Raw genomic sequence first — 19979 nt, 5'->3', positions numbered from 1 at the left:
TTCAAAATGGTGCAACAGATGCATTCCACTTACAGTTCAACTGGCATATGTTTGATAGAGATGACGGACTTTCTTTCTTTCTCTTTCTCTCTCGCACTCTCTTTCTCTTGTTCCACCTTTGTGTTCTTTCTAGAAGATATTATAATGCCAAAGTTTGTTAATTAAAAATAGAACAGTCTAATTTTCTTAGGAAGGTGCAAGGAATTTTGTGACAGAATCACAGAAAACTTAGAGAAACCTTTATAAAGGAGTGGTAAATCGTGTGAAAAAATGCCTCAATTTTTTAGCAATTTTGAGCATGCAGAAAAGACTGGAAGGATCCAAGAAATTCTCATCCTATCTGTGATGCTGGCTTGATCTTTCCAGACTGAAGCTGGTTATGAAAAGACAGACAATGAAATTGGTAAGTAATTGTAACGTTCCCTTGAGGTACATGGGATGGAAATTGCTCTTTCTCAGTATTCTCCAGTTTCTTGTTTCTAATACAAGAAACCAGTGTAGACTGTCAGAGTGGCAGTGTACTCACATGACACTCCTCTGCAAAGGTTTAGGAGCTGAATTCTGGAATGGGACCTTGCTTTGGTGTGACAACATCGCCCTTGTATTACTGTAGTTATCTCAGCTTGCTTGCTGAAAGGAAATAAAGTATTATTTAAACACGTCAGGATTAGTATTAATGTGAACCTTTCCCATACACAGCAAGAGAGAGTTAACACAAAGCCTATGCGTTACTTACATCCTTTTTGAGCTTCAGTCTCACTCTGATTTTAGAGGCTGGTTGCACTTCTATTAATTTGCCACAAGGTTATTGTGAAGAATAATCACTGAATGTTTTTAAATGCTTTGACAATCAATAAAAACTATCACTGCAATTTCTGGTAATTGAACACCTATGACGTTTTCTTTGGTAACAGAAAGTTTGAAAGATCGATATGAGCCTATACTTGGTTTAGAATTCAGATTTTGTGAAAAAAACAAGATTAAACAAAATTGAATCAAATAAAGGATGGTAATCACAAACTCTGAATACAAATGTTTTCTTCCTTTAGGGGAAAATTCAGTTCATTCATTTTACATTTTAAACATTCCCGTGCAGTGATGTGAATTCAGAGCAACATCATTGTTCCTGCATACAGTCTGAGAAGTGAAATGGGCTAGGAGGGAAATACCAGACTATATTATTTTCCACTCTGTGGGAAATGCAAAAGGATGTGCCTTAAAATGGATTTCAACAGTGTGATGGATGATATACTGAATTAGGACTTGGAAATACCTTAAGATTGAAAAAGTATTTTGGTTTTACTAACGTGAAAACATAAAATCCAGAATTGTTTTAAAGCTTTTTAATTATCGTCTTTCTTTTATTTTTCCTTTTTCTTTTTTTTCTCTCTCTTCTCATCTAATAGAAACATAAAAAAACCTGTATGAGTACTCTGACTTGCGTAAATAGGTTTACTTACTGACTACACTTCAGTGGTTGGTTTTTCATGGCTTCTAAAACATTGATGCAGTGACCTTCACAGATGAGCAGAGTTTTGCAGGGAGTGATACCTTAAGGGAATTAGTATCTTTTCCCTGTAGGCTGCAGTCTCTGAGAACTATGTCTGAACTGATAACATTTAGAAAAAAATTTCTCATACTTCTTTCTGTCAGTTAGAGTTCGTGCCTTTACAGATAGCTGTACAGAGACAAGAAGTTTGGTTCAGAAACCCTGATAAAAGCCAGTTCGATAGCACAGCCTTCTGTCGGCAACTTCGTGGAACGGAGAACGGGAAGAGTTAATTGAATTTGGAATTCTGAACGTTTCGATGATTCCTACCAGGGACATTTGTGTATTTTTTATTTTAGAACGTTAATCATACCTGCCCCACATCTGGCTTTCTGCCTGCCTATACAGGTTTTTGGAGGTTTCCTCAGAGCTGCCAGCAGAAACGCGCTACTTAAGTATACCAGCGTAAGATCCAGACATAACAACCATGCAATAATCCTGAAACGAGTAGTGGAGGCAGAGGCCTGGCTCCTGTCCAGGCTGGTCGCGAGGAAGACGGTGATTTCTGACTCGGCAGCTCCTCCGGTTTGTCTGGATTAGGCTTGCGGCAGGAAATACAGCAACAGCAACGTAGTTTAGTCATTTCCCTAAGAAGCAAAGAAATACCCACGCGTAGTTCTGCGCAGCCCCCAAATGGGGAATCTCAGACACATCCCTCTAGTTTGCAGGCTGATGGGAGAGGTAGAGGTTAACGTCAGCACAGGTGAGCTTGGGCTCTTTTCACAGATACTCCGCTGGCTGGTTGAGGGTGAAGACCAGGCCACTTTACATTTGCATTTTACATTCAGTTATCACTGCTAATAAACAAGTCTCCCAAACCATCACCACCCACTTGTTCTAAGTGGTTGTTTTGCAGTTTTATCCTTTGAATAATCTTGTCCTAGCTTGCACCAGTTAGGTGTAGACAGGTGTGAGGGTTTTGCAGTCCTCACTTTAATTATCACTGTTAATGAATGAAATATCCCAAACCACAACCGCTCTCTCTCTTGGAGTGAATGTTCTGCAGTTTTAGTCTTATTTTATATTTTTAGTCATCATGCCCTAGCTTGTATTTACCTACTAGTATCTTTTCCTTTTTAATCATCACCTTTTTTTGCTTTCCCGCTTTCCCTTAGGCGCCCAATTCTGCAGTCATCTGAGCAACTTTGACTCCCTTTGACATCAGTGGAAACTCAGTTCTTTGAAATCTGCACTTTTCTCCTTCTCGTTCTCCTGTTGAACTTCCTGCTCCTGGCCTTGGATATTACTTTATCCAACTGGCCTAATTGTCCACAATACTTTCAGATACCAGCACTGAATTCCCAGTATTAATCGGGGATCCTCCTTCCCTGCGCTTTTAGTATATCAGTATTGAGACTAGGTCATTGCTAAAATCTTGCTTCCTCTTCTAATTACATTTGGATGCTGGACTACAGCCAAGCAGTTGTGTCAAACTGGAATATAAATGAGGAATAGAATTACTGATATCTTTGAAATCTTTGTCTCAAATGGTATTCTACTCTTGTTTAGCTAAGCTGGTATGCCGGCACAAAGGGAGTAGCCCGCTGTTAAAATAAAGTAAAATAAAACCATAATAGGACATATTGTGTTTTATCAATTTAAGGAAATGTCTAAGTTTTGTCTACCAATATCTAAGATTTCTAAATAGTAATTAATTTGTTTACAAAACTTGTTTTCGCTGAGAATTGTGGCATAAATGGTAAGCTGACCCTCTGATGTCATTGAGATTATTCAGGAGAGCATTTGAAAAATCCTGCATAAGTATGTGTAATTCAAAGCATTTAATATCTCCATGTTTTGGTGTGTAGTTGCATGCAGCTGTTGTTTTCTTTTTAGAAAAGACTGCAGTTAACAGTTTCATAGTCTGTGACAATATTATATGCTATAGTTATCAAAGATAGGATGGAGCTTGGAGATTAAAGTTTCTGCTGATTTATTAGATGTTACTTCTGCAAAATATATATTTTCTTTCTATTTGGCTTCATTCTGGAGTGCCTATTTACACAAATAATTGCTTTCATATGTGACCAGTCCCATCAGTTTCTAGGTATGTACTTACAAAAGAAGATACAGTCCTGTATTTTAAAAATACATTTCTTACTCTAAGTATAAAAATATAAGAAGTTATATAGGAAAGAGATTTCTTTACATCTCAGAAATGTAGACTTATGTAAATGTCATGTACCCATGTGTCAAATATTTACTGAACATTCTTATGAATACTTATGTCATGATATTAATGTATATTTGTCTTAGTGAGTAATTCTTTACTATAAAAACTTAGAAATAATAAAGATTGCTTCCTTAGTTCAAACAAGGAATAATGATCCTTTCAGCAAAGTTTTGAACTGGACTTCTCTGGTAGGAGAGTCTGTTAAGGAGAGTTCTGAATTGAATTTTCTAGAGAAAAAAAAAGCATTATTCATACAGTCTGACCAGAATATGCTACCTGGAGCTGGATTTAATTTTTAATGAAGACATTTTAAAATTAAAAAATGCAGAATTCACCCAAGTATCTAGTGAATTAATTTTATTTTGATTAATTATTTCAGTCAAAGAAAAAGCAAACTCTTAAATTTATTTTTTCTTAGTAACTTCTCTCTTAATATTTAAAAAATGCAATATTTTGATATTTCCATTTGAGATAACATTTAACCTTGAAATTGATTCCAATTCTTTAATTGTGAAGAATGTCCACATTTTCAAAATGAAGTAAAAATATGTTCCAGTAAAATTAAATGATTTGTTTAATCCAAAATACACTTTTCAGTCCTGCCTGTGAACCAGACTTTCCATTATTTGTGTTAGACTTTAATCTCTACTTTAATCTCTACACATCTCAATTTTGATTATGTCTTTGATGATCTTCAAATTTTAACCTAAAGCTTTCATAGTCTGTTAGAAATTTAGATAATGAAAGAACTTAATTATGGACAAGAAGTCTGTGGCTGAGGTCATGAGATTTAGTTTGTGTGTGGTTTGGGGTAATAAGTCTGTGAATATCCAAGCAATTTCTCATACTCTTGTAAAAATGGCCTCTAGAGCTGCTGCGAGCTGAGTTTATGCTCTCTTTCTTACTTCCACCTTTATTCCATAAGCATTTTAACCTCCTAGCTAGACCTTGAGCTGCTGGGCATTCATGAGTGCTTGTTAGCTGTGCTGGGGCACGTCTGGCCCCTTGTTCTCCCAAAGGTGCCTCTGGCTCTGCCCAAGGCTATGCTCCCAGACTTGCAATATTCAAACACTGCTTGCGATGGCGAGCAAGTCTTGCCAAGAGGTTGGCTTCCGGAGAGCGCTTCTCGGCTTATATTGGAATGTAAGGCTTTCCTCTTCCTATGTTTCTGAAGATGGCCCATAGGTTTTAGGTCTCATGTTAATAGGTCAGTAATAAGAAGCAGTCACCTGAAAGACCCTAAAGAGCAAATTAATAGTCTTTGCATTTTATCATGCTTTTCCCACCTCCTAGTGTTTTATTCTTTCTAATTTCACTATCATGGTTAATGCCAAAATGGTGAATGTATATACCAAAGCAGTCTAACTAAAGAGGAAAAACCAACCAACCAAGCAAAAAAACCCTTACCTCAAGCTAGTAGAATTTAATTTATACTAACTTATGCAGTATCTCTGAGTTTTAAGACTCCTTTGAAAGCCTATTTCCTCATTTGTAGTGTAGGTATAATTTTCTTAGACTTTCTGGAGTTTTATTTACTGTTTGCATATCACATTGAAGAAGTAAACCTTAACATAGATATTATTAGTGTTATTATTGCATAACGTTGAGCAAATACAAAGATTTATATCTTGTCATGTAAAATATGAGAGGGTCATATGAGAACTGTCACTGCAGGCTGCTTGCTTTCTTGCATTAAGTGATCATGGCAAGATTAGATGAGGATAAAATTAGCACAAAGGAAAAATATGAACTGGGCTACTTTTATGAGCCATTCCTTGACTTTGCAGCCTGTATCTCAAATAACAACACTAATTTAGTCAGTTACTAGTACATAGAAGCTAGTAAAAGGTACAGTTTCATGAAAAGCTGAAAATGTAGCTTTTTGCTAATGGCAATTTGTAAAATTTGTTTTAGATGAGAACTGTTTTTTGCTTCTTAAAAAGTTACCACACTTGCTACTTTTCATTTCAATCATACTGCCCAAAGGGTGTGTTTTTTCCTTAGCTCATGATCTGTTCCTTGGACCTTTAATTTCCTAGGTCCTTTTGCCCTAAATAACTATAATTGTTCCCTTTAGTCCCCTCCCTCACCCCCCAAAAAAAAAAAAAAAAAAAAGGATACAGAACTCTATGAGAGTAATTCCCAATAAGAGAATTACATTTAGCATGTGGAGAACTTCTCCTCTGTAAAATATTTTTTGGGATACTTTCGCTGGATTCATGTGAAAATGTTGCATGCTGGTATTATTTAGCCATATACACAATATTTTCCTGAAATCTGGATAAATGTAGAGACTTTTTTTCTCACTTAACCCTTTATTTCTTACATATGTCTCCTCCTTTCGCCTCCTTTTGAGGCCAGATTAGCATCTTTTTTTCAGGAAGGTTAAAAATGAATGGGTAAGATGCTTTACAGAAAAACCCATAATCTTTTATTCTATCCATATTGTAACCTAGGACTAGGTCATATCATTAATTTAAATTTTAAATAAAGATGTATGTGAAAGAATGATGTTCTCTATGTGCTCTTGAGGAAGTTTGATCTTGCATAGTCCAATTAGTCCAATACATAGAGACATCTTTTCCTCTTCAGCAGACAGGTTTGAGAGGAACGCAGTGTGATTTGCTTGTTGAGAAGAAAAAAAAAAAAAAGACAGCAGGCAATTCATAGAGACGACAGCTGTAATCTCTTTTCCTGTGGGCTGGACAAGGAATAGAAAGATTTTTGCCACTTATTCACTCTCTTATAAAAATCCATATCCATCCTGTCCTTTAGAGAAAAGTACCTGACTCTGTGAAATACTGTTTAACCTCTCTCCCATTTGTGAATTCCTGAGGTCACAAATAAACAAAGAATCTTTCCTTTTTTTTTTTTTTTTTTTTTTTTTTTTTTTTTTTTTTTTTTTTTACTTTGTCTCTATAATCTTGTAATGGCTATCTGGAGGTATTCTCAGTTTACGGGGTATCACACTTGCAATGTCAGCAGAGCAGCTGACCACTGTCCATCTAATTTTGAACCTGGATGATTTTTGACAGACCCAGCAATATGCTTAGAAATTTCACAGGCAGTTGTAGGATTAGTTCAAGCTGCTGAAGGAAGATGAGATTAAATGAGAAAAGTTGTGGGAAGAAATGTGGCAGGAAAGAAGTTCAGTCAGAAAGCATTACTAAATACAGAAGAGTAGATGAAGGCTGACACTAGAAGTTTCCTGCTGTCATTTTCTCTTCAGAGGATGAAATGGAAGACTCCAGGATGGATCAGACTCAAACTGCAGAGTTACGCATGCTGGCATTTTATAATGGCTTCTTAACTCTGCATCTCCTTCCCCTCTCTCCCTTTTGTTTTAAGGGATTTTTACCAGCTTTTATGAGAGCACATGCCAGGATGAGGGCGGACATTTCATATTAGAAACATGAATCCCATCACTTCAAAGCCAAAACTGTGCTCTTACTCCAGGTGTGCTTTCTAGGTTGTAAGTCCTTTAAACTTCTCTCTCGTGGTCCCAGCTGCTGCACTGAAAATGATGCATTGTGAATATGAGATTCCATGTGGTGACTCTTTGAGGACCCCCTTACCGCTGAGCTGCCTGAATTGTAATTGTAAAAGGCATAAGAACATACGCAGGTACTTGGAGCTGTCAGGCACTGGCCTGTTTTAGCAGGCTGCAGAATGGCTTTTGCAATTCCTCTTTGTTATTCTCATCTTTTCAGCATTTTATGTTTACCTTCAACTTTGCCATCAATGTTACCTTTTTTTTTTTTTCTTTTTTTTTTTTTTTAATCATACTGGATCACTTTCTCTTCCAAAAGATAATTTCATTCTGATATTGATGGAAATGAATGACATATGAACATCAGATGTTAAAAAGTAACAAGAAATGATGCACACCTGGATTCTAAGGTAATAAATCCAGATCGTCTTGGCAGATGAGAAGCAGATGTTAAAGTTCCTGTGGGATTTTTTTTGTCAAGTAAGGAATATTACAGTCTACTGACTGACTGTAATATGTCCATATTATTCTTGGCTGGTTCACTTGATATGTGATGTTGATCTGAATTGATGTTTCCAAACAGACCATTCGCTTTGTCGATAATTCCGATGCCAGTGAGCTGTCTTGGTATGCCAGACTGCATATGCTAACATTTAATGCCAGACTGAACTTGCTGTGCTATTCAGCAGGATGAATCACCATAAGGGAGAATGGATCCCCAGGTAGATTGTGTCATATGTTTCATGTCATAGTGAGTAGAAAATCCACAGTATTTGCCCCAGATCTGGCAGCATGACTTCTGCCATCTTCCTCACTCTTAGCTTTTGGGAACTCCTTTGATAATCAACATGTTACTTTGGGGCAAATCAATGATACCGCTCTGATCATAACCAGCACTGGGAGAACTGTGGGAGCGTATCTTAGGGATATTTCCACCGAAAATCTCAAATTCACCCAGTGGGAGGAATGTGAGGTGAGCATTTGCAAAGCCAACTAACACGCAAGGTAAAGGTAAACATCTAGAGATCCATGGGACTGGCAGTAAATCTTGAGGTTCAACGTTTCATCCAGAAACATCCATGTTTCATCCAGAAGCATTCATGTTTAACATGGATCTCTCTTTTGTTCTCTTGAGGAAAAAATGCTTTGGGTTTTCACTGTAGTAGAACACATGAACTTCTAAAATTAGCTTATTTACATAATGTAGATTTTCTCTTTGAAGGGGGAAAAGATTTGATTTTTTTTGTCTCGGGTTCATAAGGATTCATGGTGACATATAGGCATATTGATGTCATTATTATCTCTATCTCCATCCAGTGTAATGAATTTTCTAAAATTTCCTCTTCATAACAAACTGCTGGTTTCTGCAACAAATAGAAAGTAACAAACAATTATTTACATCTGATAAATCACTGTGAATCTTTAACTTTGAAATGAAATATTATGACAGACTAGTATAACACAACTGTTTATCCCTTCTCCTGATCATAAACTGGACAAGAATTGGAACAGTTGGAGAGCAGCCCATCTTTAGCCACCATCTGCTTGTTGTAAAATAGCTGTATGTTGTAATTTTTTCTTTTTTATTACTGTTATTAACACACAATAAAAAAATACACTTAAATAGCATTAAGGTTGTAACAAAAACTAACAAAATGGAGATACTTCTTCTGAAACATGCCTTGTTCAAAAGTATTTGGATGCTCCCTTTTGTAACATTACTGGCATTCTATTATGTCCTGCCATTTGCTGGACTTCAAGCAGGTACCCAGCAGTGACAAGTGCTCATCTTTTCTCCATTACACAATATCTTCAAACTTTTTCATTTAATGTTTAATGCATGACTACAATGACTCTATCTTTTAAGCTTCCAGCTATTAAATCTAGTCCCAAATAAAGATATGATATTGTATATCTGAAGCAATTGTCCTATTGCCTTCAAAATAGGTGGTATCAAGCTGTAGAATTATTTGCTTTGCTCGGTTCCCCTGTTCTGAGGATTCTCAGTGGGTAAGCTACTGAATCCTTTTGTGTATTAATTGTCCTTCTCTACTATTTCTTTTCTTCTCTGATTTCAGTGACTCAGGGGTTGCCTCTTACTTTGTTTGCAAGGAATCTCCAAAAATAGGATGCTCAGCTTTATTTCTTCTGGTGCATTTATGAAACAGAGAATATTGATGTGGCATGGAGTATAATTCTTACAGTATGGCATGTGTTGTAGAACTTGCTGTTATATTATGCAGTTGGCTTCAACTACAGAAATACATAAATAAATAACAATTGTCCAAAGATTCAGTTCAGGCTGCATTGATTGGTACAACAGATTCCCATGATTCATATCTTCCTGGCTCATCCATTATTTAGATGCTAGTATAAACACATTGAAGTTCTTTCAGACTTCTGCAGCTCCTCACAAAAGTGAGCCTAACAAACACTGCTGATGGAGTGTCTTGACTGACAGCCCTTACCCCAGAGATAGTAGAATTATATTCAAGCTCTTTGCAGTGAAAGAGAGAGAGGAAGTAGGTTTGAAATTACCACTGCATTTCACCTTACAATGTTTTTTCATATGAAGGTGATTACTGGGAAAAAAAAAGTTTCTCAGAGGACTGGATGCTTTCAGAGTGGTGGTAAATAAATAGACAAGTATAATGATGGAGGATATTAATCTCTCTCTGCAGATAAATCTAAGATGCAAGAATCTGAGATCCCAAAGGATCTGAGTCCTTTTAAGTCTCACTCAAGTCCTAAAGGCTTTATTATTAAGGAACATAATGCCAGTGCTTAGCTTAAGTGCAAGCATAATTCTTTTTACCGAACAAATCTCAGAACGTGGCACTTACTCCCAACAAGTCTTGCCCAAGAAGTTATACTTGTTTATTCAGTGCCTAGCTGGAATCCTCAGCAATATTTACTTTAGCTAAATCTAATGCTCTGAAGCTGTAAATGCAATCTCAGTTAATATTATGTTCTCTGCTAAAATCATAGTGTTGATAGAAAAACATTGTGCTGTACAAGCCATTAGCAGATCCTGCCTATGGGGTGGGATACAACTAATAGAGGTAAGCAAATTATCTCTTGATTCTTTTCAGTTGAGAGATATTGCTGGTATTTAGATGTATCTATCCAAGTATAAAGGCTGCACTGGTAGTTTTCCAAGTTCCACGTATTTAAAAAACAAGGGCTTGTTTTGTACACTGATACAATTAGATGCCCGAAGCTAATCAAGATTTTTTCAGTGCTTTAGAATTAAAGAGTTTTAAAGTAATTCTTCAAAAACTGCACTGTTTTTGCTTAGCTTCTTTTCTGAACAAGTTTATATTACTATGTTATATCTAGTTGTACCTTTTGTTTGACTTCCACAGAATACTGCTTCCTTCTAGCAGTTTCTGTGGCTGGATATCATCTTCAGACATCACCTCAACCACCCTGTTTCTATTAAATATTAATTTGATATCTATAACCTTTAAAAGTCTTCTATGTTCCTACAGTGTTTTTATTTTCTTTTAAAAGTTCTGCTTTTACCTCACTCTTTTCCATAAATGCAGTGGTTGATGTGTTCCACTTTTTTCACCATTTTGGTTCGTTTTTCATCTCTTCCACTTCTTTTCCTGATATGCAAAACCACTGTGGGGAAAAATACGGTGTGAATTTCTAAATGTTCCTAATCTATAACCTGGGTAGCACTATATTTCCTTATTTCTTAGCTCTCATGATCAAAGAATGGCCACTTTGCCTTTATCTTCAAAACTGAACAAGAATTTCATCCATAGATATTGCTTTATTTGATTCCTTCAAAAAATATTTTATTTTTGCCTTCATTGTAACTAAAATATTTTCCTCAAAGGCATCTTTCTAATGAACAGATGAAGACCATGTTTGATTTGGGTAATTAAGCTTTCTTTACTTCATCAAGACTGACCAGAGGACAGCTAGACCCCCCAAATATTGGGCCATTTGGTGGATTGTAATTCAGGGAGGCTCACCTGTCCCTCTCTGAGCTCCATTCTCACCTTCACCTTTTGTGGTGCTGGAACAACTTGACCAACAACTGCTCTTCTGGCTTTGCAAATGTGCTATGATTTCCACCTATTTTCTTGTCCTTCTTGACTTACTTAAACTCAGCTAGGTAGAGGATTTTGCTCATCCCTTAGCAGTGATCACCTGCTAAGGGGCTATAAAAACACTGCTGGAAAAAATTATTTTAGCCTGTGCTTCAGACCACAGTCTGCTCTGTTTTTGAATCTCCCTAGCAACTCACCATTTTTCACCTAATCAAGTTCTGAAAATTCCTAGAGGCTTCATCCTTCCTCCAGGTTCCTAGGTATTTTTATGTTATCACCTACCTTCTGTCAGTGGTCTGCATGTCTACAGGCTTGCCAGTTTCTATCATAATCATGATTCCTGTATGACCCTCAAACATGATTTAGAATGATTGGACTGGGCATTAGTTGCCAATCAGTGGTGCTTTCATTTTCCTTGTCATCGTTTTCATTTTTCTATCTTCACTGAAACTAGACTGGACATTCCTTAGGGTAAGCAATTGATGGATCTGTTGCAGTGGCTAATAGAAGAAGGCCTTGATGCTCAGTGAAGCTTCTGCTTGCAGTTCTGTTTCTAACTTGCCTTTCTTTTCCTGACAGGAAAAAATAAATGGGAAATAATATATCTCCAGAGTTCCAGGGGAAAAAAAATAAATAAAACAGACCATTTTCCATTTGTTAGCTGGTACTTGTTCTTTCATTAACTAAATGAAAGAATGTGCCATACATTACATTACAGGGCCTTATCTGGATTTATGTACTGAGAGGCTTATTACTTATAACAGTCAGAGATGTACTGCCATTTAAATAATGGCTTATTCATTAATGTATGCACTGAAGTACATAGTCATGTTATGGAAGAGTTCAAACAATTATCATACCTGCTAATAATATCTCATAATGAGCTGACATTCAATATCATATTGACCTTTCTATACTCTGAAAATGGTTAAGGATGAGAGAGGTGCAATATCTCACAGCACTGTTTTTTTTCAGACATATATTTCCAGAAGACCTGATTAAAAGATGTGTTCATGTCCATTATAAAGAAAAATAGTAATAGGTATTATTTACAGGTCTAAAATAACTAAGCAGGCCAAATCAGATTCGTAAGTCTGTAGCTGAAGGTAGTCATTAAGAATTAAATACAAAGAATAAAGCAATAGATTTGAGTCTGACACTTTTAGTCAAAAATGGCTTTCTTTTAATCAAAAGTAAAATAAAGGGATATTTTGGTTTAATTTATATTTAATAGTAATTTAATTATATAAATTACCTTCCCTACATTTTTTCCATTCTATGCATATTATATTAAAATGCACTGCATCAATAAAAAGAAAAAAAAAGAGCTAAAAAGAAATGAGAGAAAATGGAGAGAGGAAATGGAGAGGAGAGGAAATTAAGATGGGCTAAGAAGTGCTACTAAGATGATGAAGGGACTGAAACGTCTCTCATATGAGGGAAGGCTGAGAGAGCTGAGACTGGATAGGAGAAGACTGAGAGGGGGTCTTATCAATGTGGATACGTACCTGAAGGGACGATGTCAAGGGGATGGGGCCAGACTCTTCTCACTGATGTGCAGTGACAGGACATAGGCAACAGGCACAAACTGAAACACAGGAAGTTCCATCTGAATATGGGGAAAAACTTATTTTACTGTGAGGGTGACATAGCCCTGGAATGGCTGTCCAGAGGGGTTGTGGAGTCTCCTTCCTTGGAGATACTCAAAAGCCATCTGGACACAATCCTGTCCAACATGTTACAAGTGACCCTGCTTGAGCAGGGAGATTGGACTAGATGATCTCCAGAGGTCCCTTCCAACCTCAACTATCCTGTGCTTCTGTGAAATGGAGGGGTGAGGAGAAGAGAGGAGAGGAGAAGAGAGGAGAGGAACGGAGCAAGATGTAGACCTGACATTCCCAGGATTTTTGAATGTTGCAGAATCGTTTAGTTAATCCGAAGTCAGGTTAGTCTGTGTGGGGTCCAAGACTCCTGCTGATTGTAGGCACTTGGTGCACTTCCATCTTCCCCTACTGTTCTGTAATAAAGTCACTAGTGCTTAGACGGGAAACTCGCTTCAACAATCTGACAGCTCAAAGCCTGTGATTTCCTATGAAACCACACACCAATACGTTGGAGATCAGAAATGTGAAAAATGAATGCCAGATCATTTATTCCGGTATTCAATGACAACTCATCTATAGAAGGACATAATTCTCCATTATCACATTGCAGGATCGATAACTTCAATGGGATAAGATATGGATCTTCCATTGCAGGATCTATGGATATACATAAGGTACATCAGAAGGCAGGTAACTGCCTTGGTCCTCCAGCGCTGACCATCCTGAAGAACTGATGAATGAGCTCAGACATTCTGATGCTGCCAGTCATAGCTGCAAAGAATGAGAAGACCTCCAGGTCTTCCAAGCCTGGAAGTACTTCAAAATCAACTTCTCTGATTTAAACAGCAACAGGCAGTTCTAGTCTTAGTCCATAAATTGCCTGCTTAAAACATACTGTTGGACAATATGCTTGAGCAGGGAAGTTGGACTAGATGGTCTCCAGAGGTCCCTTCCAACCTTACCATTCTGTGATTCTGTGATTCTATGACACATTTCTAATTCTAGTTAGAGTGGGTGATGTATAACTTCTCACCAATTCTTCTTTCCTTTAGTATCCATATTGTAAGGCAATAATGATCCTCACAGTCTTGGGAAAACTGAAACAATTTCCTTTCAAAACTTTAATTGAACAGTCCTGCCTGTGATTTTTCTACTGAGTTCACATTAACTTAGTTTAGATATATATTTATCTCAGGCCTTAGGTACCTTCTCTGACAAGTGTGCTGAATACACAGTGAAGATGTTTTTTGGAATCTGGTCATTCTGTCTTAATTCCATTAGAGGCGTCAAATTCTCCTTCAAGAAAATCCCGCTTCATTAGGGAGTGTTTCTTGGAGCCACTCAGAGTATTAATATATACATATGTATATATATGTGTGTGTATATATATATATATATGTCAAGCATATAAATTAACATTCAAGGAAGCTACTCATAAGCAACCCGTTCAATGTTTTGTATATGTATAAATACAAACACAAAATACAGACTTATTCAACAACCCTATCTCCGAGATTTCAGAGGATTTTGAGAATGAAAGAAACTTAGGAAGAACAGTAAACACTACCCATTTCTGAATAAGGGACAGCACGCAGAGGCTCGATCACGCAGCCCTGGAAGCTGCTGGAGTAGGAATCCTTTGGCAAGCAGTGTTTGCATGTGTGAACACGCAAAGTGGGATTGTCATATAAGACAACTTGAGAAATAGTTACAAATAAACAGTCATGTTTTTCCACAGCTTGAAAAAGGACTATTCCTGCTAGGGAAACATACATAATGTAAAATATGATAACCTTTTTACTAAGAGCAAAAATGCTGATGTTCTAGAGGCAGCATATTTTTGATGTACATTGCTATATCCCTGTTAAAGCTTAGGCAGCTATAAGAAATCCATACCAACTCCAATGTTCTCATTTTGTTTTTAATATCCTTACACAAATAAGTGTTTAAAACAAGTTTTAAAACAAACTTCTCAGTGCATTGCAAAACTTAATTAAAAAATGCAGAGCAGATTTACATTTTAGGAATATACCCTCCATCCATGTCAGTGCATACAAACATATAGGCGTACACAAATACACCTCACTGCCCGCAACAAGCCTCCAGTTCTTTTCCCTCTTGCAGTATAAAAATCCCAGCCTGATTTTCTTCAAGCTTTATTATTAAAAAAATAGCTTCAGGGCAGCGAATGCCAATTTTCATCTCTCGGCAAATGTTTATAGCCAAGAAGTAAACCCCTGAAAACAGGGGTTTATAATTTAAATGCTGACACAACCTTAACTAGAGCAATGGGAACACTGTTGCCATAATAACTGCCATTCTCTGGAAAGTATTTATGGCAAGGCTTCAACCTTTCTTAAAGCAGAAATTCAGGCCTTTGGCTACCATTGACTGTGGGTAATGGCAGTGAGATCTAGATTCCTGGGGATGGAGCCATCAGTACTCAGAAACTGAAACCATTTTAACATGTCTGCTAAACCTGTTGATGACCTAAAGGCATGTTTGATCCTGCAGCCATGAAGCCATTGGAAGTTTTTTCCGATGGTTTGAATAGGAACATATCTGAATCCCTTGTGTCCATCAATATCACATTCTTTTATTCCTATCAGCAACTTCCAATAAAACCTGCTTATATATCTTTCTTTCCTAATTGAAACCAGAATAGAATTCATTGCCTCCCACTTAAACAATGCTGGAATTAGTATCTTTTTACAACATTAAAAAGTACATTGCTACAATTCTATAAATATATTGTAGGAAAGACTGGATATGAGATTAAATTGTGACCCGTGCCTATGGAGAGATACGTGTTTTCTAAGTCTGTCTCTTGTGCTTGCTTTCTCTCTCTCACACACACATATGGGTATACACACACACTTGTTCTTTTACTTCTTGCCAAATACCAAAGAAAACAAACAGAGGACTTAAAAAAATATGAAATAAGGAAGATGGAAATGCCTTACATGTAAAAACATTGCACAACTGTAATGTGTAAAAGAGGAATATATTTAAACACATTTAAGTGTACAGTCTCATTCAATTAGATTTTGGATCTTTTTTTTCTCAAGGTGTCATGGAAATGTCTCAAATCCACACATAATAAATTTAATATGAATAATATTCATAAAAGTTTGGAACATGCTATCCTATTGGTGAAGTGTACTTGTGCATGAGCACTCTGGCCTCACCTCTCCAGCACACCAGGATGGCTCTGTGCCGTTCTCACAGCTAAAACCGGAGCTGAAGTTAGTGGCTCCAGATGCCAAAAGATTTTCTAAGCTCAGAGGGACAGAGCCCAGAGGGGCGGGTCTGATACCTCGTCCTTGGCTGTTCAAAGGTAGAGCTGAATTGTTTCTATTCCAGTATTATTAAATCTTATCCTACTGATAGCCAGTATCATTTAGAGCAGCTTTCAATCTGTTTTCTTTTGTGAAGAGAGACTAGATCATTGTATTTAAGACTTGTGATGTCAGAGCTGATTGTCTCCTGACCCCTAATTTGAGCTACTTTGAGTAGGAGAACAGGCCAGTTTTGGTTTTGGGGACACAAGACCACCAAAAGCTGTAAGAAAATACATGGCCACTCTGGTGCAGCAAGCTATCCTTGTGGGTAGTGATTAACTTTTTTGTGGCCTAGGTAATGTTGTAGGAACAAGTAATGGGGAAAAAAATCAAATTAGTTTTAAACTGTAAATGGGGCAATCACTAAGCTTCACTTGTAGATAACATAGCAAATAACATGAGAGGAACAGTTCCTTCATGTAAAATATATTCAAAATATATTTGTGAACCTCATGAACCTCATGGAAATTTATATACAAAATTCTGAAGGCTTGCACACATTTCAGAACATGCCTGCAGCTCTGAGTTTGAATTTTGGATTATAACTGTCATTTGTAATAGCACTTTATAGCTTATACCATCATTGTAGGATAAGGCAAACAAGAAGAAATTGCCTCTAACCAAGGATCTGCCTGTTCTGTAAATTAACAGAACTGCACTCTTTAGGAATGCCAGTTTGAAATTTCATGCCCGCATAAAATTCACTCTAAGCTAGGTTCCTGACTTTTTATGGAGTCTAAAAATTTTAACATTATTTTTAGTTCTCTCAGCAACACATCTGAGCAGTTAATTTGGGATATTTAACTTTCCCAAAGCTGTAAGGAAGATCAAAGCTAGTATGAGTTAGCTGCTTCTCTGCATGTAAGGTTCATAACAACACTCCAGGGGGAAAATTTATCTTCTCAGGCAGTATTTACAGTAGGTAGAAGTGAGTATTCATGTTCATCAGGAGGATATCTAAGCCAACTGCTAGGAAATGCTGAAGAGAGGTATTTCTGAAACCTGTGTCTCTCTAGGCTTTGATGCTTCTCTCCAGCCTCAAGTGAGGCACCTCTACGTACCTACTACCTGAGTTCAGGCCTTCAAGATCTTGTTTGGACCACTGAGCACAGGCCCACACTTTCTTCCGTAAGCATGCCTTAATGACCATCTGTTGGCTCATGGTATGCCAACCCTACACTTCGTTTTAAAACAATGCCCCCTTGCAGAAAGCAATACGAGATCTGTTGACAGAAAGGAAAAGTAAGAAAAGGAGGCTAACCATATAGCTCAATGAGATATACCCGTCGTGGAAATGGGAAAGTTCCTGTGCTTCAATTTTTGCTTCCAATATTCCTGTGCATTTTATCCTATGACTGTTACATGGAAAATGCATATTCTAAGCAGGCCCTCGGGAAAGAACTATTTTTGCTTCCCCTCCTCTCCAGTAGAGTGTTTTGCCTATTAGATTACAGAAATAGACTCCCCTTTGCAATTTTATATAGCAGGCCAAACAAATTCCACATTCCTGGCTGTACAAAAATGGCACAGCTTCAACAAAAGCCTGTGGCTAGGGCAGTCTCCTAAGAGATGGGAGCTGGGGATTTGTATCCACTCAGGCTGATGAGGGGATAGTTCATCACTCTCCAGGGTAAGTCCTGTGAGCAGTAGACTACAGTTTCAGCAGGACATGGCAGTACTCTTTCTGGCAAATTTTTGGATGGACTTGAATGACACGCTGCTGACATGCTGCATTTAGAATATTCTTCATGAATTAGGCAGGTTCAGATACAACTTGTTGGATGTTGTCCTCATGGTACAAGGATGCCTGTTTTGGGAATCCCAGATGATCCATGGAGGAGCTTGGTGTCAAACTGCTCAACTCAGCTGAAATTGAGACAATGCTGGTTTCATGCCAGAAGAAAAATATAGTCACCTAAGTAAATTTTCTTGTAAAATGTATTCTCTATAGCCTCCCACAAGTGTATGTGTTTTCTTGAAAGAGAGTAGTGATAGTCTGTGGCTTGCTATTGTGAATAAAGGCAAGTAAATTCCAGCTAAGTAGTGCTTTAGGAATCTAAATGTCTTTTGAGTCTGCCCTCTGTTTTTAATAATAATAATAATAATAATAATAATAATAATAATAATCATCATCATCATCTTATTTGAGGCTAGGAAATGTTTAGAAAAGGATTTGATATTTGTTAAAACTCAGGGGTCCTTGGATACTCTGCAGTTTATTTACTGAGACCACCACAATTTCCTTAGGGTCCATTTTATTTTGCAAATAAAAGGAGAAGGAACAATATGCTTCTACCTTTTCCCAATTTGTTTAATAGCTGTTTAAGCTACTGAAATCTTGATTAAGGAGTTCAGAAGGTGGAGTTAAAAGAAGCCAAGGGGTAGAGTCAAAGACTTCAAACACCTTTAAAAAAAATCTTATTTTTTATAAAAAGAATTAAGATTTTGAATTAATTGATTCTTTTCCCCAAGGATAATCTATGAGATTTTATCAGGCTTCATTATATTCTGACTTCACCTCTGAACCTTCATAAAGAGTGAGAGTCCTCAAGTCTTTTGAGCATAGAGGTTAGAATAAACAGCCAAGTGCAAAACTCTTTGCTGTTTGCTATGAAATCTTTATACAGCGAGAAAAACAAGCATTTTCTCTTGGCTACATATGCAAACAGTAGCATGAGTTAGGTTAGCCAGCCATATATTTTAAAATCAGTATGTATTCTGTTCTTGTACTTTTACAAAGAAATTATACATAGGATGTTTGCATTTTGAAATCAGCTTATACCGAAACTGTAGGGAGGGATAAAACTGCTTGAAATCAGCCTGTGAAAGATGTGATCGTGGCTGAGTTCTGCTTTCATGAAATGTTCCCTGCAGAGATCATTCTTTGCATCCCAGGTTGGATCCGTGTGGGAGAGAGGTGCCTGCTGCTAGTTACTGTCAGATATCACACTGCTTATTTCTCACTACTGAGCGACATACCACTCACCGGAGTGCACACGTTGCTTTCCTTACTTGTATTCCTTTAACTTTTTGACATTTTAAAAATTTTTGTTTTTAAATGTCTTGTCCAGCTTCTGTATTTTTCCAGGAATGGCTGGAAAAATCATTGGAAGAAAAGCGGAAGTTTGTTGTTGAGTGTAGTGAAGACTTACTTCTTCTAGGAAAGATCACCTAAGTCTGTATTCGTGTTGTTTGCAGTTAAGCAGAGTGTCTGTATATTGTTGTATGATCATGTATCTGTGATAACACTTATCTGTGATAAGTGTTTCCTGACAAGCTCCTGTTAAGATCTATATCTTAACAAGATCTGTCTCTATATCTTAACTGCTGCTTTTTCAGCCAAAGACATTGGGACTGTCGGGCTCCAGAAACTCTGGACATGTCCCCCACTGCTAACAAAGGAAAGCAAATCCACCCTCCTCTTCAGACCAGTTGAAAAGGAAATAATCAAATGAAAATAAGCTAACTGTAAAACCAGGAAAACTGGAAAACTGTATTTTATCCAAGTCAGCTCTTCCAGAACACTTAGTTTTTTCAGTAATAGAAACTGGTTGCATTCGACAGTGGACACTTCTGCCTTTTGTCCTTGGCCCTAACTCTGCAGGGATCAATGTTGTCTCTTTACTAGGCCTGCTCATAGCGTACTATTTTTTTCTGTGTGTCCCTTTTATGGATAGACTTACTGAAACTGTACACAAGGTTCAGGCAAATGCCCGATCCCCTTCATCCTTCCTTTTGCCTACCTTTCTATCAAAATA

This window comes from Rhea pennata, chromosome 2 (genome assembly GCF_028389875.1).
Source record: "Rhea pennata isolate bPtePen1 chromosome 2, bPtePen1.pri, whole genome shotgun sequence".
In the NCBI taxonomy this organism is placed as follows: Eukaryota; Metazoa; Chordata; class Aves; order Rheiformes; family Rheidae; genus Rhea; species Rhea pennata.
This window is presented reverse-complemented; position numbering follows the sequence as displayed.